Genomic DNA, 26187 nt, shown 5'->3' with positions numbered 1-26187 from the left:
TCAGTCAATAAAGTTATAGTCTATGAAAAATATCCAGTTAAAGTAATTTTTTCTATTATACATGACAATAGCTTGCTTTAACTAACTGTTTAACTTACATGCATTGGTATGCAGTAGACTGCTTCAAAGGATATTATGAGAGAAATATTTTCAGTAGTCGTATTATCCCATCATCACCGTTTGAGGTGACTAAAAAGAAAAATCTGATGTTTTTGTTAAACATAGAACCGTAAATTAGGGTTAGAAGGAATATCATGCAATCTGTAACATTATTGTTCCCCAACTGTAATACCGGATATATTAAAAACTACTGTATTTTTAGTATCCTGGAAGTTTAAGATTATTCAGAACTACACCTACAGAAATTATTGTTATTAGTCTTGCATATTGAGTACTGCCAGAGAAACTAGTTAATCAGAAATAAATACTTAAAGAAAGATTTTCAAATATGGCTGTGTTTCTTTATTAAGGTACCCATGTCTATCTACTCTATTTTTAACTTACTTATTTCTGCTTTCTTCGAGAAAAAAAATGTGTTTTTGCTGTTATGATTGTATGTAATAAGGTGTTACACATTTTGGCTTATCTTTTTGGTAACATTCTTAGTATTATAAATATGATTGTGTATATATATATATATATATATATACATGCATGTTTATGTGTATTTATATCTTTTTCTTTTACCTGTAAAATTATAAATTTATATCTAATGAAAATGTATATTTTGAGTAAAATAAAATAGCTTGGCTAAAGTTTTTCTATTTATAGTTTTCTTCTGATTGGTTTCTATTCATAAGATCTTAGTATTCGTGTCTTTGTTCACACTGTGTGCACAGCCGATCTTGACCTGTGGAAATTCTACTTCAAGATCTGCTTCTCCATGAAAATTTCTCAAGATCCTCACTTGGAATAAACCATCTCCCATCTTTAAACATGCCATAGATCATCTTATCCTTATTGTAGAGTATTGTATTCTTTCTAGCTGTCTTGTTATGGACATGCCTATAAATCATACTGTGAACCACAGACTATGGTTTATTCAGCTTTGAATCCCTCTCATCAATTGATACACGAGTTCACTGTCCACAGTAAACACGTCCTAATAGTTGAGTTGAAATCCGAGCCAGTGGTACAAATGTTTTAAGATTGCCTTAAGTTTGATTAAAGGTAATCAGCATTTCTGTAGAAGAGGTCATTGCAAGTACATTGACTTCCAAATGGAGACTCTCATAAACATGAGAACATATTTTGCTTCGTTGGTTCATCGTCATAGGACAGGAGGAAAATGGCAGACGGTGGGAGGTGAAAGCAGTTACTAATATCATCTGCATATATTTTAGTTCCTTATTTGAAATTGAAGTAAAGTTATTATAAGGCTCAATACAGTTGTCGGCTCATCTGAAAAGCAAAGCATTGTTAAATGATGCCAATAAATGTCACTATCATCAGGCCTAGAAAAGTTAATTGTAGCTGTTTTTCTTCTACATCACGTTAATACTGTTATTAAAGCCCTTATCATAATTTCCAGTTTATTGTCTCTGAAATCCTCAGTGATATAGAGTGCCTTCTTCATCTCTCAGCTTCCAGTACTTAACACAACTCATGGTCCATTCTATATACTCAGTACATATTTGTAGAATGAATATATAATCTTATTTGAATTGGAAGACTGCCACTTACTACCCAATGATAAATTTTGCCATTAGTACATGTGACTTTATAAAGCTTTAATTTATTATAAATGAAAAATAATATTGTTAATAAATTTAATTTCAACTTTTGAAGACATGATTAAGAGTATAAATAAAAATTAGGTTATAAGCATTTGCAAGGTTATTATAGTAATGATTTGGTTTGACAGATGTTGAGTTAAAACTCTCATCTTTATTCCAGTAAATGCTTCTCAGACAAATTTAGAGGAATTAGCTGCTAGTGTTTCATGAACCTTTAAAAGTAAAATTAACATCTGTTATGTAGACAAAAAGGAACAGAAAAAAAGAAAACCTATTTCACTAAATTTTCATCTACTCAAAGATGAAATATTAACAATAATTCATGTCATTATTAATCATAAAGTTGATAGTAATAACTATCATTTAGTTTGCTCATACTAATTTCCTAGTTTCCCAGTGGGTTAATTGTAGCCTATTCCCTATTTTTAGAATAAAATGGTAGTAGCATATTCTTTGTCAACATTACATAGTAAATAGCTGAGCTAGGATTTGAACCCAAGTCTTTATGATTCTGCAATGCCAGTGGTATTAGATCTGCACTGAAAATGATTAATTCTTATTTACATTGAATACCTTACATCTTATTTCTCAACATGCCCCACTTTGGACATATTGGATCTATTGTTGTTCAAAGATCTTACCATTCCTCATCTCAGCACCCTTATTGAAATGATGCCTTGCATCTGCAGGCATTTCAATTTCTAGAACTTTACTTATTATCTGATGTCAACTTCAGTTTTATAAGATCATTCCTGATTTTATCAATTGGATATGAAATAACTTTTTGAACACTCAGAAAGAACTTTTATTCTCTCATGGCACAAATCATATCCTATTTTCCCTTTAGTTATGTGCATGTTCATATGCTTCCTCCCCCGAAAACATTAAAAGCTTCTAGACCACAGGAATTATATCTTGTCCATCTTTGTATCCACTGTGATACCTGATGCAATAGAGTAATAATATTTTGTGTCTGTAGAGCCCTATGCAGTTTATTAAATATTTTCAAAAAATTCTTGATGATATAAAGAATAATTTTATCAAAATTAGAGCTTTTCAAGCTGATATGACCTGCATCGAAAAGGGTGTGCGTACAGAATCCAATCATCAGATGGAGAATTGGACTGATTGACTTCAGAGGCATCTCCCCTGATATTCTACAGCCTGATCCTCATGACAGCTTTGCGAAGAGAGCAGAAGAGCCATTTGGAAGACATATTTTTCTACTAGATTGTTAATTCCCTAGACACCAAAATCTGAATTCCTCAGAAATGCTTCAATCTCTCATGATGATATTTATGTAGATTTCCACTGATTGCTTTTGCCAATCATGTAGAAGAGTAGTTTTCAAATTATTACTATGGAGTCAAATGACCTGGTGTGATGCACAAGGAGCAGGGGTCACTGCAGAAGGCTCCAGGCCCCCCACGAATTAATAGAAGTGTTACTTTATTTGTTAAATATATTGGAGTTGTTGGCAAAATATTTTATTTGAAAAAAATAGTTTCCTCAAGGGAAAAAAAAAAGGAGACAGGAAGGAAGAGGGAGAGAGAGAGAGGAAGAGAGGGGGAGGAGGAGGAGAAAGAGAAGAACAAAAACAAGGACAAAGGAAGGGAGGCAGAAAGGAAGAGAGAGAAGCAGGGAAGATAGGAAAGGAGGGAGAGAGGGAGGGAGGGAGGGATATAGTCACTGATCTACAGAATTAAAGGCATAAGAAAGAACAGAAACTCTCATAAGTTTTCCTGAAAAATGGTGACTGAGAAATTAAAACTACTTCACACATATAGTTCAGGTAAACATGTAAATAAGGAGATAAAAATATATGTTCCAGATAGGGAATATGTATAAACTTATATTACCTTTTTCCTAATATATGAAATCACAACAAGGAACAAATTTTTATCTAGCGATTGTTTTCAAGCAAAAATGCTAAGAAAAGGGACTAAACTGGGGGAGCTAAGAGTTAATTGCCTTTTCTCACTGCTTATTCACTGTCATAAAAAAAAGAGATACGTATTACTTCCTTTCTTCCACCTGTTAAAAAAGCTATGCTGTGAGTATGTATCAGAAATTCAACTCCATGAATCATGGCAAAGAAATAAAATCCTCTGACTTTTAGAGTGTTCTCTCATTTGTGAGTGACAAGATATTCCTTTGGTTACTTTATCATAGCTTCATAATCCTTAGGTTTAGTATACCGAAATTTAACTTTTTAGTCATTTTGAGGGACTCTATCTTTCACGGTTATAAATGGGGAACAGGGACATTCAACCTGTACTTGAGGTTTGAAGTTAGGAAAATGACACCAAAGAGAAGGGTGAACTATAGTGTTACCAGATATGGACTCACATTGACTGAAGCACATCTTGTTTGTATGACCGCCCAAAAGCAAAAGTAGTCTAGGAACTTTCGAAATGTCTACCAAGAAGCAACACAGGGTTGTGGTTAGGAACGCGTATTCTGAGTTGAGCTGTCTGTGTTCTCTAAATCTAATTCTATATCTTACTAACTTACTGAACCATTCAATGCTTCAGTTTCACGATTTGTAAAATGAAGATCATGAAGTATTTCTTTCATGGATTTGTTGATTGCATGAGAAAATCCCTCCAAGAAACTTAGAATAATACCTGAATACATATGAAATAGTCAGAAAAGATGAGTGAACATTATTACCATGGACTTCATCAGTACAAATAAGTGAACACTTAAAATGATAGTACCCACTGTGCTCCATGGCAAGACTTTTGCCACTTTGCATTGAGCACTTGTGGGAAACTTCAACATGGATCATATAAATGAATCAGATAAATAGCACTGAGTTAGAATCCCTGATGTGACCTTGAATAATTTTTAAATCAGTTTCTTTGTAAGTAAAATAGAAAAAAAATAAAGTTTTAGGGATGTGCAAATGAGAAAATGGATATAAAAATTTTATCATAGGACCTGGGAAATGTTAATTACTCAAAAATTCACTCTCATTATTAATGTAATGGTCTAATTCCATTTGTGATGTTTGACTACTGGCAGCTTTTAAGGCCCACCCCGCCCCTTTCCGTTTCCACTGGACATCTGGGCAAGCTGATAAGAAATCCTGGTGCTGTGCCCTTGAGCCCTGGCAGGAAGTTCAAAGATTCACCTGCACAGAAACCCTCACCCTGGCCCTGCTCCCTACTCATTATAAAGATAGCAAGCCAATCTCCTTTCCCTGCTTTCTTAAACAATATTCAGACAACTTATTAAGTCTGCCTTTCTTGTCCCAGAAAGCTTCCTTATGTGATTAAAAAAGCTTTGCGTACTCTCTTGGTATATGTGAGTATCAACGGTCTGGACATCCTAACCGAATTTTAGGTGGGGTCTATCCTGCTCCTACAGAGTGGCTGCAATAAGAAGCCACCTCGTGAGCCACAAGACCGCTTTGCTCATGGGAAGTAAGAATTCTTCTCTGAAGTAGAGGCTTCAGGTAAACCGTGTCTGAAATACTCAAGCCATGTTGAAGGAGAGAAAAATTAATGTAACACCTCAGGTCATGTTCTTAGCAGCTTTGGGTAGAGTTTAACAAAGTATCATCAGAGGAACTGTTATTTTAATGCGTGTTCTTTATTCACTCTGTTGACTTTTTTTTTGTGAATGTAACGCATATATTTGAAGTGTTTCCTTACATATTACTTTTCTTTTTGCTTCTCTTTTTATTATTATGTAAGTGTACTGCTTAACCTTTTCATGTCGTTTATATTCCACATTAGTGAAATTCTTACTTCGAATTTAATTTTTGTAAAGTTGTTCTCATTAGTCAATCTATTTTTACTTTCCCTGTCATGGTTTTTTTATTTTTTACAGAGTTACATTCTGTTTTATTCATGCTCCTTTTCATTCATCTTTTGATGTGTTTCTTTTCTGTAATAGATATCATATTTGCTCATCATTTGAATTGTGTTGTTGTAATAATATTTATTCCAAACATGTCAAGATTTTGTTCTCACATTTTCAAGCTCTATGTCTTGGTTTCTAATAATCATTTTTTAAGTTATTTCATCCATAAACAAAGCCTCAGAAATCCTGTTATGACATGCTTGTTCATTTGCGTATCTGGATTCCAGTCATACTCTTTATTTTCTTTGGAGATAAATTATTTTTTCATGAAAATAGATTTTCATTCTTTAAGAATAAATAAAAGGTTAATAAATCTACACAGTTTTAATTTCAAAGGACATTACTATAGATTACCATTATATATGAAGTCACTTGACTTAGATAGCACTGATTATAACAAAGGAAATCTGAATAAAATTGAGTTGAGTGTTTTTTTCTGTGTTGTCACCTATCCTATTTTGTTGTAGTTTGGACACTTGAAAATAGAATTTTTTTTCCAATAGTAATGTTATTTTTTTTTGTGAGGAAGATTGGCCCTGAGCTAACATCTGTTGCCAGTCCTCCTCTTTTTTCTTAAGGAAGATTGTCCCTGAGCTAACATCTCTGCCAATCCTCCTCTATTTTGTATGTGTGTCGCCACCACTCCGTGGCTTGATGAGTGGTGGTGGTCCACACTGGGATCTGAACCGTGAACCCTGGGCCGCCCAAGTGGAATGCGCCAAACTTAACCACTACGCCACCCGGCCAGCCCCTCCAATAGTAATTAAAGAAAAAGAATTAAAAATTGTGAATTTTTGAGTTTCTTGAATTAAAATTCTCATCAATTCAACAACTATAGTTATTAGGTTTTTTATATTTTCTTTCATTTTATATGATCTTTAAATAAATAATATATACCCAGTTCCTATTTTTTTACTTAATAAGTGGCAAAGTGAAGATTTCTAAAATCAAAGATTAGAACGAAAAGTTGATCTTTAAACAGTTAAAATGGATATAATTTGATCATAATTTCTTTAAATATTGAGTACATTTTCCTTCAGTGATTCTGTTCATGCTTTATATCATGTCTTGTTGGTTTTCCTCTATTAAGCCCCTTTGCGTTGAATCTATAATATAACTGACTTGAAATTTTTCTGGGGAGAAGCTAATTTTTATGCATATTAGTTATTCCCTACCTCAAAAACAGCAAAAGTTGTTAAAAACTCCAGCCCACTGTCAACTTTATTCACTCTCACTGGCACTGGTTCATTCTTAGCCTGCGACTCTTTGTTGCTAAAGTGTCATTTTATCTTTTCCTGCTTCTCACGAAGTTCTTAAACAAATATAAGCTCAGTTAAAGAACGCATGAAAATCTGTTTCAATCTCTCAATATGTTAATGTTGCTTTGTTAGCTAGTCTCACTCAAAACATGTAAGTTGAGATAATGTGTTGTGGTGATGTGGACAAGTTCATGTAGCACGGATAAGGGCAGTTTCTAGCATTGCTATGTGTCTAAGAACCTCCTCACAGAAAGGTCACAGGAATAGAAAATGTCAGGATAACTGCCTGGAGTCGAGGGGCGGTGGAAGGCTGGGGCAAGAAGTAGGACATTATGTTACAGGTATTTATGTTTATCTATTGATTGATTGGTTTCATTAAGGTATTACTTAGATACAGTGAAATGCATAGATCTTAAGTGCAAGTTCAATGGGTTCAAATATGTAGGTGATGTAACTAAAATCTTTCTCAAGATTTACATTGTCATCACCTGTAAGAGTTTGCTCACACCCCTTCCCTATCAATCCCAACCCTCACACCCACCCATGCCGGGCAACCAGTCTTCTGATTTTGTTAAGCACTTAGATGAATTTTTCTGTCAGAGAAAGTTCAGAAAGTTCAACATCTCCAATATGAATACTTTATATGAGGTTACCAGTTTATGAAATTTGTGTATTATCTGGATGTTGATTAATATTTGCTAAGATTCTAGTGACACTGTTTTAGCTTAATGTGCATAATTTCTTTAGAGACCTACAAACAGCTGTCTTCTGTATGTTACTATTTTTGAAGGCAGGATGTAGGAATTTGGCAGTGAAAAAAGCAGACGGTGTATACTCTGGGATCTTTTTTAAGGCGTCAGATCATGGGTACGTGTGTGGAATAAGGAACTTTACATAGTCGGTGCCGCGTGTTTGTCCAGCTATGGTCCGTGGACAGTCTTTATTAGGATCACTGATGATGCTCACTAAAATTCAAATTCCAGGGCTCTACTCCTAGACTTACTGAATCAGAAGCTCTGGGAACTAGGAACACACTGCTATCTTTTCAAGGTGGTCATCCCAAGTGAGTCACATACACAAATCCTGGCTCAAACAAGCAACTTACTTAGCCTTTCTGAATTTTGATGAACTATTCTGAGCTTATTAATAGTTCTTAGATGAGGTAGGAAACCCTTAAGACAATCCCTCGCACATATGTTGTCCAGTTTTACTATTGTTATGTTTATTGTAATGAACACTTCTGCTTAAAATCCTTGAATGTTATCTTCTTGTTTTTGTGAAAAGGAATAAAGTCCATAACACCTTCTAGCCCCAACACATCTCTTCACCCACATCTCTAGCATCAAGCACGTTCTCACTCTCTGAGCTCTAGCCCAGCGGTTACTTGTCAGTTAATTGAACGTGCCACATTTCTTCTCAACTCTAGGCCTTTGGAGATGCTATTCTCTCTTCCTGGAACACTTTTCTCTCTACTCTCTGGAAACACCAGTTCAAATGCCATTTCCTCAAAGTTTTCCTAATACACTTCCCCCAAATCTATCAAGTATCCCTAATTACTTAGTCTTCTGATACTATCACTATTTACATTTTTAGAGCATTTATCATAATCCCAATTTTATACCTGTCTGATTCTATGAATAGTGTGTCTACATTTGACTAAAACTCTGTGTAGATACTGTCTCATTTTGGAAACCACTGACAACTAGTAAGTGATTAAAAAAAATAAGAGACTGAAGAGCTATTTGATTTGTTAGGTTTTTCTTGTTTCTTAGTTTGTCCTATGTTAAGGAACCAAATAGACTCTCACATTAATCTTTTTGTTTATATCATCTTTTCTTTTATTACAGTCTATAAATATACCTATATATATTAAATCGTTATGGGATTCATATTTTAAGGCACTAAGTCTCCAAAATTAAGGAAGCTATTGTACTTTGCTCTCTAATTTCAAACATTAAAACATGAAAAGTAAAATGGCCAACTTAACGTTAAATTTGAAGCTTAAATTTATAGAATAAATTAAGTACTTTCAGAAATCTCAAGTAAGGAATTAACAGGCTAGAGGTTGAACTAATAATCTTGATGTGGTTTGACCATCACTTGGTTTATTCTTATTACTCATTTATCTTTTTATCTACAAATCTAAACGGAATGAAATTTCTACTTTTAAATGGTACAGTAGAGCTATTAACAGAAGAGACACATTCACTCATTTGCTGTAACTCTGGACATTTATCTTGCTTTAAAATGCTAGTCTTTCCTGCCTTGAGTCTCTGACTGAGCAGGGAATGTTAATCTGTGCACAATCCATTTCTCTTTCTGCTGGGATTTTCTCTGGAGTCAGTAGTGCTGTAACTGAGAAATTCTGAATGTGCTTCTTTAGGCATCTTTGTTCTGCATGGAGTCTTCTCCGAGATCTCATTTTCAGTTTTGGCTTCCACGGCTTTTTCTAAAACTGTCCAAGTCCTATCAAGTTGGTCCACCGTAAACTTTGCATCATCTTCAGTGAAGCACATTGGTGGCTTTATTTTAAGCACGTTTCTATGAGGTCCATCAGCACTGAGAACTACTCACCTTTCTTTCATCTTGTAGATCGTGTGTTGAGTTTCAGCTGTGGCAAGAGTCCTTTCCAGAGGGTCTGTTAAGGATCGTCAATTTCGATAAAAAGGCCAATGACCCTGATATCTCCTATCAACATGTGTTTAGCCTTCTGTTTATTCAGCTACTCAGCAGATGATTCCCTACTTTCGTGACATTTCCTTGAAGGTCTTCATTTTCAATTATATCCGGGATGATCAAACAAACAGCACAAGATACTGGATTTCCTCCATACAGTATTGAAATACTCCATCCCAGAGCTGCTGAAAGCTTCTGCAATTTCTTTAGCTGTTACTATATATGCCATTGGATGGCCATTGCCTACTGGTTTTCTCATTGTGACAACGTCCAGAATAAAGTCTTAGCCATGCATTTGGAAGCTTCAGAAATGTTTCTCAGCTCTGCCAAAGCCTCACCTTAATTTTTAGTTAATTAAAATTTAGAGCATGACAAACCTAATTTTTCTAATTTTCCATCCTTTTATAAAATAAAGGAGCACAGTTTTGTGTTAATAATGATCATTTAGGAAACACCTAGCTATTTTAAGTATAGAAGACAGAAGTTTTATTATTTTGAATTTGGGACCTAAATTTGAGAAAGGTAAAAAATCAAAAAAAAAAATTGCCACAGGAAAAAGATATAAACATAAGTCACAGGTATCCAAACATAAGTTATAGTATTCAATATGCAAGAAATAGTTACACATGATATTTTCAAATACACAAACACACACATAAACACATATACTCAGCAATAAGAGAGAGTAACATCAGAAACTTTTAACTTTTACAAAAATCAATAATATTTTTCAAAGATAATTTACAAGTATGCCAAAAAGTACAGAGAATTAAAAATACATTTGTGATAAAAGGAACCTCTGTTACTTGAGCACAGAATAACTTGGGTTTAACAGACAGAAATCTCCAATTCTACTTACTCCTTTTTTTGTTTGCATATCATACATTTAACAATCTGCAGTAAAGGAAGTACAAGCCATTTTTTTCCTTATGAATAAACCTGTCACATTTTACACCCCCAGAACTTATTCATCTGCACGTTTGTACCCCTTGATCACCTTCACCCATTTCTTCCACCCTCCACCCCCACCCCTGGCAACCGGCAATCTGCTCTCTCTTTCTAGATTGGTTTATTTAGATTCCACACATAAGTGAGATCATATAGTATTTGTCTTTCTCTGTTTGGATTATTTCACTTAGCATAACGCCCTCAAAGTCCATCCATGGTGTTGCTGATGGCAGGACTTCCTTCTTTCTCATGGATGAGTAGTATTCCAGTATATGTATGCCATATGCCACATTTTCTTTATCTATTCATCCATCAATGGACACTTGGGTTGTTTCCATGTCTTAGCTATTGTGAATAATGCTGCTATGAACATGAAAGTGCAGATGTCTTGTCCAGATAGTGGTTTAATTTCCTTCAGATATAGATCCAGAAGTGGGATTGCTGGGTCATATAGCAGTTCTGTTTTTAATTTTTCGAGGAGTTTCTATACTGTTTTCCACAGTGGCTGAACCAATTTACATTCCTACCAACAGTGCACAAGGGTTCCCTTTTCTCCACACCTTCACCAGCACTTGTTGTCTCTTGTCTTTTTGATAATAGACATTCTAACATGCGTGAAGTAATATCTTATTGTGGTTTTGATTTGCATTTCCCTGATGATTAGTGACGCTGAGCACCTTTTCATGTGTCTGTTGGCCATTTGAATATCTTTAGAAAAATGTCTGTTCAGGTTCTTTGTCCATTTTTTAATTGAGTTATTTGATTTTTTACTATTGAGTGTAATGGCATTTTTTATAGAAATAGAAAAAATAATTCTAAAATTTGTATGGTAACACAAAAGACCTCAAATAACCAAAGCAATCATGAGAAAGAAGAAAAAAGGTGGAGGCATAACACTTCCTGATTTCAAACTATATTACAAAGCTATAGTAACAAAAATAAGTATGGTACTGGCATAAAAACAGACACATAGACCAATGGAACAGAATTGAGAGCCCAGAAATAAACCCACGCATATATGGTCAATTGATATTTGACAAGGGAGCCAAGAATACTCAATGGAGAAAAGACAGTCTCTTCAATAAATGCTGTTGGGGAAACTGGATATTCACATGCCAAAGAACGATATCAGACCCATGTCTTACACTACTCACAAAAATTACCTTGAAATGGATTAAAAACTTAAACATAAGATTTGAAACCGTAAAACTCCTAGAAGAAAATAAAAGGAAAAAAGCCCTTTGACATTGGTCTTGATAATGATTTCGTGGATATGACAACAAAAGCAAAGGCAACAAAAGGAAAACTAAACAAGTGGGACTACATCAAACTAACAAGCTTCTGTACAACAAAGGAAACCATCAACAAAAAGAAAAGGTGACCTACAGAATGGGGGATAATATGTGTAAAGCACATATCTGATAAGAGGCTAATATCCAAAATATATAATGAACTCATACAATCCTTAGTTGTATACAAAGTAGAATATTGTTTACACTGTGATAAAACTAGGAAGAAGACATAAAAAGTTGCTTTAAAACCAATATTAGTAAATTTAATTTTTAAAAAGAACCTTCTATTTCTCAGAAATATTAAATTAACTTTTAAACATAAATTATAAACCCCTGTATTCACAAATCATATTTTAAAAGACTCTTTAAATTGTGTTTAAAAGTTCTGAGTATCATTCTTTTCTTCCTATCTCTAACCAAAACCAAGGCTATTAGCTTAATTCACTGAAGTTAAGACTATTTTTTACAGGAAAAAAATATGTACTATCTAGCCATTTGCAAAGCTGTTCTGGGGAGAAAAACGTTTTCTTTAGTAGAGTCAAAATATTTAAAGTATTGAAAAGTTAAGCATTTTTTTTCAATTTTTTAAGGTTTTTCATTTTAAATTTATATAAATCCTAAATATATATCACTTAGAAACTGAGCTCCAATAGATTGTAAAAGACCTTAAAATCTGATTCACTGCGTGCTTGCTTTATGGAGCTTCTGAGATGAACAACCTTGTTCACATCAAAAGCTCCTCTAACTGTCACTGCAATTCCAAATTGCCCTTGGTGAAATTACGCCAGTTAGAGAGATTTGCAAATGAGTTGGGATTGTAACATGAGACCCGAAGGAAGCAGATTTTAGTCTGGAGAGAACACAGATTTAAGAAACTCCATGAGAACAGCATTAGTCAGTAAGGATTATAGTTGAGAAACCACGCGTCTCCAGAACCTGGCCAAAGACTAGTCATCACCAAAGACTAGTGGCTCAAAGAAGGCCCCAGCCTGGCAGAGGAAATTCAATAAAATATTCTCAGGAACACAAAGGCAATACTGAGGTATGTCCTTATAAAGTTTTCAAAAGGTGAACAGATATATCGTTTGTCCAAAGGACACTGGTGTGACATGACATTTTGAAACTGTCAGCTTTTAATTGGTTGAGATGCCAATTTTTCTGACATGTCTCTGTCTCTTGCCATTTGAACTTCATTTTATAAACCAGGGGTCAGCAAACTACAGCCAGCAGGCTAACTTCAGACCGATATCTGTTTGTGTAAATAAAGTTTTATTGGAACACAGCCTCATGCCTTCATTCCATATTGTCTGTGGTTGTTTTCATGCTATAAGACAGATTTGAGTAGTTGCACAAAGACTGTCTGGCCCATAGAGTCTAAAATATTTACTATCTGGCCTTTTACAGAAAGACATTTGCTGAACCTTGTTAGAGACATAAAGCCTTAGAGACAATCGACAGGTAGAGAGGATGGTTAGTGGCAAATGAATGCTTTGGAAGATCTCACAAAGGAAAATGCATACAAATTTGACTAAAGACCAAGAAGTCTGGGGGACTCTTTTCTCAGGACAGAGAAGAAAACCTAATACTGAGGACTCTCTGAATAATTAGAGCTCAGATTAAGCATAAAACTTTTTTCATACCCATGGGCAGGGTGGCTCCCCAGGGGAAGACTCCGGGTATCTCAGATGTTCACTCTATTGTAGAGTCGGGCTTCCTATCAGCGTCAATGAGGGACTTGGCCAAATCTTGCTGGGGACCCTGCTCGCTAAGCTTCAGCAGCCTACGACCATCAGGGACACACAGTATCAAGTTTATTAGGTTGCTACAGCAAAAGAAAACGCAAACCAAGAGGATTATCAAAATAGGGAGTCAGGCAAGGTTATTTGTAGCAGTTTGGGTGCTGGAGTTAGTCACGGGATGGTATTCACAGGGAATGAATGGATTTTGTAAAATAAGGAGCTGCTGGAAGATCAGTGGGCTTACTTTTAAAATATACATCTCTCTGGAGTTACCATTAGGTCAGTTGGTCTCTGTATTAGCTTGGAACATATGTGTCTGGATAAACTAATGTTAGAATAGTTTGAGCCTAGATAATTTATCTTGCATGTCATGCTGTCACACAGTTTATCTGTTTTGTGAGTCCTAACGCAATTTTGAAAATATGGTTTCTGTTTCAAGGTTCAGTATAAGAACATGCATTGGAATAACAAACATCATATCCAGGTTTGTAGGAAGCAGATACAATTGAGGAGGAGTACAGCTTCTACTTGCACTTTTCTGAAATTGGAACAGCTTAGTTTATATTTCTTCTAAGCTGCCACCTCCTCCCTTGGCCTGTGAACAACTACTGAGAAGAGTTAAGAGCGGAGTCACCAGATACCAAGTGCTCCTGCCAAGATCTCTCCTGCCTTCTTCCCCTCTGACATATTCAGCTTTGTCCCACTACTTTCTGCTTTAAACCCCAAAGAATTCTCAATGTTCCTTTTAGCCTATCACCTCCAGAAGCCCAGGTCTCCCTGGGTATGTCTTATGTTCAGACTATAGACTGTGGGCTTACAATACCTTTCCACATGAGCACTTCTTATACCCTACTTGCTTTATTTTTTCTATAGCCCATATCATCGTCTGACATAACATGTATTTCACTTATTTTTTTTTTAAAGTGTTGGTGCCCTCTGTTGTGGTAGGTAGAATTCTAAAGATGCCCTTTTCCTAAGATTTCTGTCTGCTTATTATTTAATCAAACACTAATATAGGTACTGCTGTTGAAGGGATTTTGCAGATGTAATAAAATCCCCAAACAATTTACCCTAAGATAACAGATATTATCCATTCATCCAAGTGGAATTGACTCAATCAGACAAGCCCTTTAAAAGCAGGGTTTCCACTGGCTGGTAGCAGAAAGGAAAAATAGAGATGTTCAAATTAAGAGAAGAATTTGATGCGCCGTTGCTGGTTTTGGAGATGGAATGGGTCATGTTCAAGAAGCAGCCACATTCAAGGAGCTAAGAATGGTCCTCAGTTGACAGTCAATAAGGAAATGAGACCCTCAGTTCTACAACTGCAAGGAAATGAATTCTACTAACAACATGAATGATCTTGGAAGCAGATTCTTTCCCAGAGACTCCAGATAAGAGCCTACCTCTACCGACATCTTGGTTTTGTCATCCTTGTGAGCTAGCAGAGGACCCAGCCAAAACCAGTCAGACTTCTGACCTACAGACCTGAGATAATAAATGGGTGATGTTTTCAAGCTGTTATGAGAGTAGAGATATTTTTTCCCCATTTTGTTCATTGTTATATTCTTAGTGCCTAGAACTGTGACTGACACATAAGAAACATTTCAGAAATTATTCCAATTAACTTTCTAAAGTAAACACTATGAATAATTTGAGATGATTTTAATCCTGTAGACTCACTCTAGATATTTAACTGTAAATCCAGTTGAGTAAAGGATTAAGGGTTAAAAGTTTGAAGAGTCCTCTAAAAATCTTACATAATCTCTGATAAAATTTTATTAAAATTATAAAAGGCATCAATGATGCACTTACAAGTGTTTAAATCTTTTTTTTTTAAGATGAATTGATTACTAGACACTGAATACTTAATTTAATGCATGTTTTAGTGCACTTTATGTGACACAAATTAATTTGCAATAGAGGCAGGAAACCTATCTCTAAGGTAATTAGTCATGGTCAAGTCTTAATTATCTTCTTAAATAGGAAAACAACAGGCTTATAAAGATATCTACTATGGTATTCTTGAGTGGTACTCTCTTTTATTTGTTAGTAACTCTTTCCACTAAAGCAAAAAATTCTATGATATAAATTTTAACGCAAGGACTTTGAAGTAATGATATCCATTTTTGAACACCCTCAACCTTTGAGGCTCTGTGCATTCCATCTAATCACACTGCAAGGTGCTTTTATCTCCACTTTATACTGAGGAGTGTGAGCCTCGGAGATATTAAGTAACTAACGCAAGGTCAGAAAAATTGAATCGGTAAGTTAAGATTCCAGCACAAGTTGTTGCACAACTGAAGGTCCATCTTTAACCTATTCTGCCACACTGTCAACCAGTGATGTTTTGTTTACTAAATGCATCCATAATTATTATGAATATATATGAATTTACATCTATGTCTGAATATTTGCACAGTGTTTGTAACAGATTTATTGAATGTGAACAAGATATGATCATCATTTTCCTAGACAACAATTTTATCCTGGACACTTTGTTAAAAGGACTGGGCTGTGTGAACTTTTGTCATGAGGGCAATAGTCAGATTTACAAAATAAGTGCAAAAGTGAGTTGACTTTGATCTACAAAAAGACTGAACAACCTTAAAGTGACCAATTATCAATTAATTGACATTTCTCACTCCTTCTTTCTTTCACTAGACATTCATTGAGAGTACATCATGTGCTTGGCATTGTCCTCTATGCCAAGAGTAAAAGAGCTTCCCTGTTTTGAGGAACTGAAAGAAACGCACTGTAGTTGGATAATAGAGTCCACTGTGGGGGAAAGAAGCACATGGAGAGAGAGATTAAAAAAGGGTGAGATTTCTGTCTGCAATGCCCTCTAGGTCGCATTAATAAAGTTGAAATTTATGTGGTACCACTGAATGAAGTGCAATGAGTAGGTTTTTCATCTGTTCATTCATTCATTCAACAATATTCATTAAAGGCTTGCTCTGTGCGCTGTGTGCCGGGCGCTGCCTCACGGGTCAGGAGCCACAGACGGCTGTGAATTCGTCACTGTCAGGGTCCTTTCCCTCATGGAGCTTATTATCTGGATTGATGGTTTTGGAAGGGCATTCTGCTGCAACATAAATAATAAATTGTAGCAAGAAAAGACCAGAGAGAGGGAGCTGGAGCAGGAAGCAAACAGGGATGATTGTCTGAGCTAAGGACTCAAGATCTAGTGAGAAGGAAGTCACTGGTGACAGAGACGGGGTTATATTGGATGAAGGAGGCATTTAGAGCCCAGCTTCTTTTTGTAAAGTTGAGACTAGACAGCAGGTACCGTATGCCCTCATCACTGTATTTCCAGTCCTTGTCTACTAATTTAACCTGGACTCTAAACCATCACCTTTGCCAGGTCATTGATTCCAAACATTCTGGATTTCCAAGTGTGCCCAACATCTGCTTCACATAATAAATGGGACTGAATTGGGTGATTTCAGGTACTTTTTCATGATTTTTTAAGTTTACAAATAACCACTATCTTCTGGATAATGAATACCTTGACTTTTTGGACATTTTTTTTTTCAACATTATAGGGATATAGTCACATTCAATTAAAAAGTGCACAGCATGGTGAAGAGTGATTAACGAATCTCTCTTTTCCAAAAGTATCTACTAATCCACTCAAACATTTATAAGATGGTCGCTTCCCAAATTGATAACTTACTTCGCTACCTGTTGGTGCATTTATTTTTTGTACTGTGCAATCGGTTCTTGTATAGACAGGTTTGCTCTATAATATTTCATATATAAATGTTGATTCTCCCTCACAGTTAAAAAAAACTGTTCAAATAGTTGTTTGATTTTTCTTCTCTACCCTTGAATGAAAAGGTAAATAAATTCACTTCTTTTCTATTTTTCTTAGTTTTTAAAGTTGTATTAATCTTATAAAGTGCATGCTTTTAAAATGACATTTTGGTTTCAGAAAAGTAAATATATTCAACAATTTAATAATTTTCTAAATATTAAAGGTAGAATATAATTATAATTTGCAAAACAGTTCATTCTCCCACCACATTCTTGAAACAAAAATGTGAGTCCTTTTCTCATACTCTCTGTTTTCAGGCTCTCATTCTCTCAGAAAAAAATGATACTTGGGGATTTGAAAGGTTCCAACTTTATATTTATATCTGAAAGGAACAAATTTCAGAATAAATTCTATTCTTAAGCCCCGGACAATTTTTAACATGTCTATGCTTATTTTTTATTAGTCGTATAATGGCTTATTAGTACATTTGATGGAAGTCACAGTGTTGGATTTGAATATATTTGTGTTTAACTTTTCTTCTGCTAAAGTTTATTTGTTTTGGTTTGGCTGTCTGTTCTTCTATCTCAAGTGTTATACATTCAAACTTCAGTAACATTATATTATAAATCACATAGAATAAGTTTGACAGTTTTGGAGAAAAAAATGTAGAATTGTTTCTTCAAAATGTCCTAGTGCTTTATAATCTTGAACTGTGTAAAAATTAAAGTGTATGACAGAAATGTTCACTATTTCTCACACATCCTAGGGATGCTCTCATTTCTAATCTGTTAAACACTTTCTTGATAAAAAATTCCAACTTTATTTGCCTAATCCACTTTTTTCAGTCTTCCTTTTCCTCTTATTCTTAGCAATTTACTTAGCATCACAGTTGCATAAATGGAAAATTTAAAATCTGAAGATTTACATTGGGAAATTGACAGATACATTATAGATACTAAAGGGTAGGGCAGAAGGAAGGCTTGTTTCTAGATAGTAGTTTCTAAAAAAGTACCCTTCATCTGTTCCTCTGGTGTTAGTTCTATGATAAAATCTCCCTTGTAGAAAGTTTCTATATAATTCAGCCAGGCTTTCCTTATAATTTTCAAGAATTTGCCTTATGAATGAAACCTATTTGTGCTTGTGGTTCATGTCAAAATCAAATATTTTTCTATTACTTGGAAGACTTTTAAATGTTAATTGTCGGTATTAAAAATGTATTATTTTCCCACTCAAAATCGTTTCTGCTTTTAACAGTCAAGCATGCTAGGTGAGTGGCTAGTCTCCATAGAAATTAACAATTACAAATTTAAAACTCTGTTTCATGTTTTGCTTATAAAATCTTAATAGTATCCTGTTTGCTTTATGGAGGCGGATTACAAAATTGACTGATAAGTTAAGAAGTTAATTTCACCCTTATGTATAAAAACTGATATGGAAAAATCAGGTTTCATTAACTATTCAATGATTAATATTACTCTTCTCTGTATTGCAGACTCTTGAGCATAGAGGGCGCTGTTACATTAATGAAGATCACCATTTCAAGCAGTTTTGTGTATAGCTCCTTTTAATGGCAAGACCATCAGCTCCAATGTGTTACATGACTCCTAGTATTAATCATTTTGTCTTTCTCTCAGTAATATCTTTTTCATAATGCTTTAATGAAGTCCTTTCCATAGACTTTTATCTAAGGTAAGTAAAGATGCGAATGTGAATGCATGGAAATATTTATGGAAAACACTAGCTCATATGTTAAATGCCTCATGAAGTTTCCTGCCAGCACCACTCTTAATTTTTAACACATACAATAATATATCATGACAAAAATCAGTCAACATGAGTCACTAGACATTAAATATTAAAAATTATGGAAAGACTAATAACTTGCTTTGACATTCTGGAAAGGCACACGTTTTGTCACATTTATGCCAGGATATGCAGACCACTATATTTAGTCTGAGTGATGCACAATTATTCTGGCAATACATAAAGTAGCCCTAGTTAATTGTTATGTTGATCATCCCAAGAAAAAAAAGATTGTTTAAAATATTGTGCTTTTGAATCGCATTGATCTTTAAATTTTTGTCTAGCTGGTTTGAAGATAACGAGGCTATCTAATAATCTAATAACAGGTAGTATCGCTGTGGATGTTTTCTAAAGCCAGAGCAATGAAAAGAGAGGCACCAAATTCTCAATTTGGAGTGCTATTCACTTCTATCCTCCAAGCTCTTAACGCTTTACTCATGCTTAAATTCTGACTTCATGTGTTACCACTTGCACTGCTGTTTTCCTGAGGCGAAATACTCAGAGACTGGCCCAGCTTCTGGGAATGAGCCTTAGCAGACCAAATATATTATTGGAATGATTAGGAGATGTAGTTATGGGTTATCATCTAGCTTTACATACGATAGAATAGATGCCAGGCAAAAAACAAAACAATAACAACGTTGTAAACAGTACATGCATAAAGAGCCTTAAATGTGTATCTTTAGACGTTCTAATCCTATTGCCTAGAATCTTTCCTCAAGATAATGTTCTGAAAGAGTAAAGATACCTTCATGCAAAAACACTGATTTCTGCAGTGTTGGACTCATCCCAAATAATTAGTACTGGTATACTACTCAATGTGGTATGACAGAGATATTGAAATAATCATTTTGAAAATGATACTAACATTGACTTTTTATTTTTTTTGGTGAAGCAGATTAGCCCTGAGCTAACATCCAATGCCAATCCTCCTCTTTTTGCTGAGAAAGATTGGCCCTGAGCTAACATCCATGCCCATCTTCCTCTACTTCATATGGGACGCCGTCACAGCATGGCTTGACAAGCGGTGCGTTGGTCTGTGCCCGGGATCCGAACCTGCAAACCCCCAGCTGCCAAAGCAGAGTGCACGCTCGTACCCGCCACGCCGCTGGGCTGGCCCCAGACATTGACATTTTTAATGAGTTTTGAAATGGAATAGAAAATTGTAGAGCACTCTGGTAATAATTATTAATATGTATGTATTATATATAATAAAAATATATAATAATTTATAGTATTATATATAAGTACACAATAATATATAATATATAAAATATAAATATATAATAATTATATTTAATATATAATATATGTAATATACTAAATATATAATTATTATAATAATACAATTAATATAAATATATAATTATTATAAGATATATGTTAAATAATAATATGATATATAATAATATAGTGATAATAGAAAGTAAATAATGTTATATAATATATAATATAAAATATATAGATTAAAGCATAGATTCTGAAACCTGATAGCTGGGGTTCAGATTCTAACTCAATCACTCACCAGCTATGTCACCTTGGCAAAGAATCATCTGCCTCAGTTCCCTCATTTGGAAAATGAGTATGAAAACAGCTTTTAAAAACTATTTTCATAGGATTGTTGTAAGAATTAAGTGATCTGGTCCCCGGTACAATGTTTAAGAGTGTGTTTAGACTATATCAAGGGCATGCTATTGTTGTTTTCATGGTTCCTCACATTAAAGTGGCATTTTCTAACAATAAGCTTGCATTTACCAGTGCCTAAATCTTAACCTCTAATCGTATACTCTGGTAAGGAATGATGTTACCAAAAGTAAACTCTAAAAAGATGAATTGGTGTATGCATCGTGGCTTTTGAGAAGCAGGAAAATGAAGGTACAAAATACATTGCAGCACTGGAATGATGTCACGTGGAATATTGAGTCAGTGTTCCATCTTACCTCTGTTTGAGAACACCGCAGACATCAAAAGCGTCCACCTACCATCATTTGTTCCTTTTGCTCCCTCTCATACCTTAATTATAATGTCTGCATATCATATCACAACGTTCTAATAGTGAGATTTTTGTGATATTTTATGTATCTTTTGATGGGAAGAGATCCGTGATTTGACCCATGATGATCAATTCCATGATTCCCAGGGAAGCATGCAGAGATTCCATGACTGCAAAGTTTGCCTCGTACCTGTCACCGGAAAGGTTGCTTTTCATTGTAGTTATATATAAGTCATGAAATTTCAAATCACTCTGCTTATGTCTTACAACATCCCCCCTCACCTCATGCTGCTCAGCTCCCTGGGTCTCTGTGCTGCCCTTGGACGCACTAAGCTTCTACCATCACAGGACTTTACCTTTCTTCTCCCACGCTGCCTGGCTTCCCAGAAGGCCAGTGTCTTCATTTCATTCAGATCTACTTAAATGTCACCATATAGGAGAAGATTCCAGTAACCTCATGTATTAAAATAACATTATCATCTCATCACTCCACATTGTCTAATCTGTTAATTTTTCAGCATAGCATTTATCATAAATATATATCTACTTCATTGTGAATTTTTGTCTTCCCCTACGAGAATACAATTCTACTGATACAGGAGCTTTGTCTGTTTGTTCACTCTTGTATCACTTGCCCCTAGAATATAAGACTAGTCAATTAATACACGTTAAATGGCTGAATGAATATGACTAGCAAATTTTATTTAATAAAGTCAGATGAAATGTCTATGCAAACAATCTTGAAACTATGTAAGTCGTAACTAGGGAAACAGGTACCTTGCACAGATAACTTTAGCCAAACCCCCTTACTTAAAGAGTTGCAATACTACTAACAGCACTTTCAAATATATTTGGACTGTTTCTAAGGGAGAATTGACCCAGGTGTCATCAATGAATTATGGGGCAACTGAGGAGGGACGATGTAAGCATCAAAGTAAAAATAAAAATTAAAAATTGCTCTAAAATCTGAAGGCTAATTTTGTTCCTGTTTTAAAGAAGATGAGTGAATTTAGAAATAAAGGCGAAAATGACATTTTACCTGACCTAAATCTTAATTTAAGTGCTTTTCTGATTATCTGATGACCAGACATTTTCTGAGTTGAAAGACAAGATAATTATATTTTGGTTTATGCTGTTACAATATGATTTCTTATTTTGTCTTCCAGTTATTGTGTGAAGTCAGCAAACAAACTGAAAAATGCTAATGCTTAAATGGCTACTCCTACATATTCATATTTTATGGTCTGTCTTTAGAATAAAAGGTAATATTTCTCTCTAAGGGAACATGTCATAAATAGCAAAGACTTTGAGACTACCCTCTTAGACTAAAGAGCCCTCTTGACCTTCTGTAAGAAATAATAGTATCGTAATCAGAGACTCTCAAGTGTAGAAATACAACTATAGACATTATTCCATTGATTCATGGCGTTCTCACATCAAAATAGGGCTTTCTTTCTAAATGTGCTCTTTCGCTCCATTTTCTATATAAATTCCTGTCTTAATCACTAAAGCACCCTTCAGCGCTTGAAATTTTAAATAATTGAACAACTTTTAAGGATGAATGAAAATAAAGATAACCTCAAGTCAGTGAATCCTCAGAAATGCATTCGGAGGCCGTGTCATGAGAGGTGTCACATGCTGTGTTCTCTGTAAAGAGAAGGTACCGAGGCTTGAAGAGATTGACTTTGGAGCCAGACGACCTCACTCAAATCGTGGTTAGACCGCTCGCTCATTAACTGTGAAATCTTTGTCAAGTTACTTAACTCCCTCTGTCTTAATTTCCTTATAAATAAGACAGGCATTAATAATAATACTCAGACATTGACGTTGTCTGAAGAAGGAACTGAATGGAATATCTGGCTCTTTTAAGCATATACAAGTTTTTTTTTAATATAAGCTTCTTTTATCTCCAGGGGATTTGCCAATTATTTTGGTAACGTGAGGTTGTTTTGACCATTTATATTAGCCAGTTCATTTGAAATATTTCCGTATAATGGTGATCAAATTCATTAAAATAAATATTTATAAGAGCATCACTGAGTCAATTTTTAAAGATGGTTAATGTGAGAGAAATGAGTTATCCATATCCTGCTGATGACATCCTGGCCTTCTTTAACTACTCTTCAACATATTTCCAAAGTGATGTTGACATGGCCACTGTAAATATTTACTAACCATATTTCGTGCCTAATAATGAGAGAAGTGCTGGGAAGGGAGTGAAAGAGGACATAAAAAATGTTTATGACATAGTCATCCTCTAAGGGATAGAGGAATATTCAGAGTATAATTTATTTTTCAGAGGTCAAGTGTAAGTTAATTCAGTTAATGTCACATTTTATGATGTTTATTCTCACTTACTAACGAATTTTCAGATCTTACCAAAACTGAGGAACTCCTTCATGAAACTTAGTGAGCAGTCTCCTTGGGGAAAACCACCAGTTTACAAGTGTTTTTTTGGGGGAAATATTATGCTCGCATTGGAACTTGAATCAACGCCTGCATATTCCTGCTTTGGTAAATGGCCTGCTGTTGAAAATAGAAAGTGATTGATGTGAGTGAAATTTGCATTATTTGTTTTGATTCTTCATAATATTTTACACTCTTAATTTTATTTCCTACCTCTCTTCTTCTTCTTCCTCCTAAACACACACACAGACTTATCTGATGTAAAGTATTCTGGACAGAGAATCTACATAGTCTATTCATTGACAGATGAGCCATGCAAGTTATAAGGTCAGAAAAACGCAGCACTCTAGAATTGCGTTCAAACCCGAGGCGTGTTCGGTGTTTGTATGATGTTTGCTGCGAATTAGCTATAATTGACCATGGATCTTAGATAGTATTTGTTAATGGCTTTTCCTCCTTTTATTTTACATCCAGTTGTGCTTTCCAAATTGGTTTCACACTGCCGGCAATTTTTCTTTGAATATCAGAACAAGAGTAAAAATTACAATATGCCTTTGCTATTGGTGCTCTGTTATATGATGTTCAGTTTAACATCTTTGGTACTGTGAGAAAAATCTGATTTATAACCAATAAGTAACCTGCCACAAATATTTTAAGATGAATCTTTTCTGGAGCATTTCCTTTTGCTTTACTTATTTTAATCCCATTGGTCAGTGTGCGCCCTCACTCCTTGCTCCTGGTAACACAAGTCCTATGAGTGTTTAATGTTCGGGCTTGCAGCAGGTGGCTTAGATGACTCAGTTCTAGCAGAACTTTGCTTAGCAGTTACACTGTGTCAAGTTTTTCTCTCAGGGTTCTTCTAAAATATTTTTTTTTTTTTTTTTTTTTTGTGAGGAGATCAGCCCTGAGCTAACATCCGCCAATCCTCCTCTTTTTTTTTTTTTTTTTTGCTGAGGAAGACTGGCCCTGGGCTAACATCCGTGCCCATCCTCCTCCACTTTATATGGGACGCCTCCACAGCATGGCTTACCAAGCAGTGCGTCGGTGCGCGCCCGGGATCCGAACCAGCGAACCCCGGGCCGCCGCAGCGGAGCGCGTGCACTTAACCGCTTGCGCCACCGGGCCGGCCCCTCTTCTAAAATATTTTTAACAATAAAAAATATAAGCAACAAAATTGAAGGCACAACTGGACAAAGCTAAGGTTAACTGTTATACAAATAGCTTCCACATCTTATTTTTATTTTTCAAGTTTATTTCTGTATTAGAATATAAGAACCCCAAGAGTAATCATAGAGTTAAGCTGTGTACTAACTCAGCTGTCTACTCACTATGGCAGCATGTTTGCAGAGCTTGAATAAAAGGAAGAATAATACAAGTTAAGTATAAAATAATTCAGTGTTATATTGCTAAGACCTTAAGTGTTAGATACCATAAGTATTTAGGTCTGACTTGGTAAAGATTGTTCAAAAGTTATCAGATTGTAGTTTAGCATTAGACCTGAGAGAAATGCCTCATTTAATTAAAAAACATTAAAAATAATTATTTTGGTGTCAATCAGAATTCTTAGATACAAGAAATAAAAACTAAACCTGGCTGAAGTAAGCAAAAAATGAGTATATTAGAAGATCACTGGTGGCAAAAACAATCACTGGAGAGCTTAGTGGGTGAGACTCAGAGATATAAAGGCAGAATCACATTCAATATCAAGACAGAGACAAGTTGAGTCTGCTCTGTCAAGGTTGCGGAATACATACTACTTCTTGTCCCCTGACTCTGACCTTTCTGATTTGTTCACTGGAGATCACCACTGTCACCGATGCAAATTTTGCTGCCCTTGCAAAGTAAGTGATACTGCCAGTGTTGAAACCAGCGCCAGAAGTGACTTTCCATAGCAATGTCTCTCTTGGGCCATTAGCTACAGCTTTTGAGGCCAGGACAGCCGTACGTGCTTGGCTGAGTGTAAGGCATGTGTCTGTGCCCTAGCAGCACGTGTCCAAGGAAATAAGTATTTGGCCAGTTTCTTCTTGGCGTTATTGCCCCCAAGATAGGTAAAGGGGATCTGACAGTCCATCTAAGAGATACCCCTTCCACTTTCCATTTATCTGTCCTTTTGTAGACTCCTCCCCTTGAATCTGGTTGACCCTGCAACTTGTTCTTGACCAACAAGATGTGATGGAGGTGAGGTTAAAAAAAACAATTTCTTATGGCTTCTACTTGAGTCTTTTGGGACATTAACTGTTGAGTTGCTCACTTTGAAACCCAACTACCATACCATAAGTCCACATGGGAGGCCATGTGTAGATGCTCTGACTGAAAGCCTCAGCTGAACTTCCAGCTGACAGCCAGTTTCAATGGACAGTCACGTGAGCGAGCCGTCTGAGATATCCAGCCCAGTCCAACTTTAAGACCATTGAGGTCCCAGCTGACCCGGGATTGCAACCGTTTGTGGGATCACAAGCAAGAGCTGCTCAACTGAGCCTAGGAAGCCCACAAAGTCCACAACCATGAAAGATCATAATTCATTGTTGTTTAGCCACTATATTTTGTGATTGTTATGCAGAATAGATATTATCAAAATAAAAAAATTCCACAGAGGTAGGAAAAGTTTGCAGATTCTTGGGGGCAGAGAGGGAGAGAAAGAAAGGGGAAAAAGAAGAAGAGGAGGAGGAAGAGGAGGAGCAGGGGGAGGCGAAGACAAAGATAAATGATTA

General features: G+C 35.4%; 1 pseudogene; it reads right to left on the bottom strand.

The window, feature by feature from the left end:
• Positions 1-8979: 8979 nt before the first annotated feature.
• On the bottom strand, positions 8980-9896 carry LOC131416507 (ethanolamine-phosphate phospho-lyase-like; annotated as a pseudogene).
• Between the last annotated feature and the right edge of the window lie 16291 nt (positions 9897-26187).

Source organism: Diceros bicornis, chromosome 17 (assembly GCF_020826845.1).
Source record: "Diceros bicornis minor isolate mBicDic1 chromosome 17, mDicBic1.mat.cur, whole genome shotgun sequence".
Classification (NCBI taxonomy): Eukaryota; Metazoa; Chordata; class Mammalia; order Perissodactyla; family Rhinocerotidae; genus Diceros; species Diceros bicornis.
The sequence above is the reverse complement of the archived record's forward strand: the minus strand, read 5'-3'. Positions and strand labels throughout refer to the sequence as shown.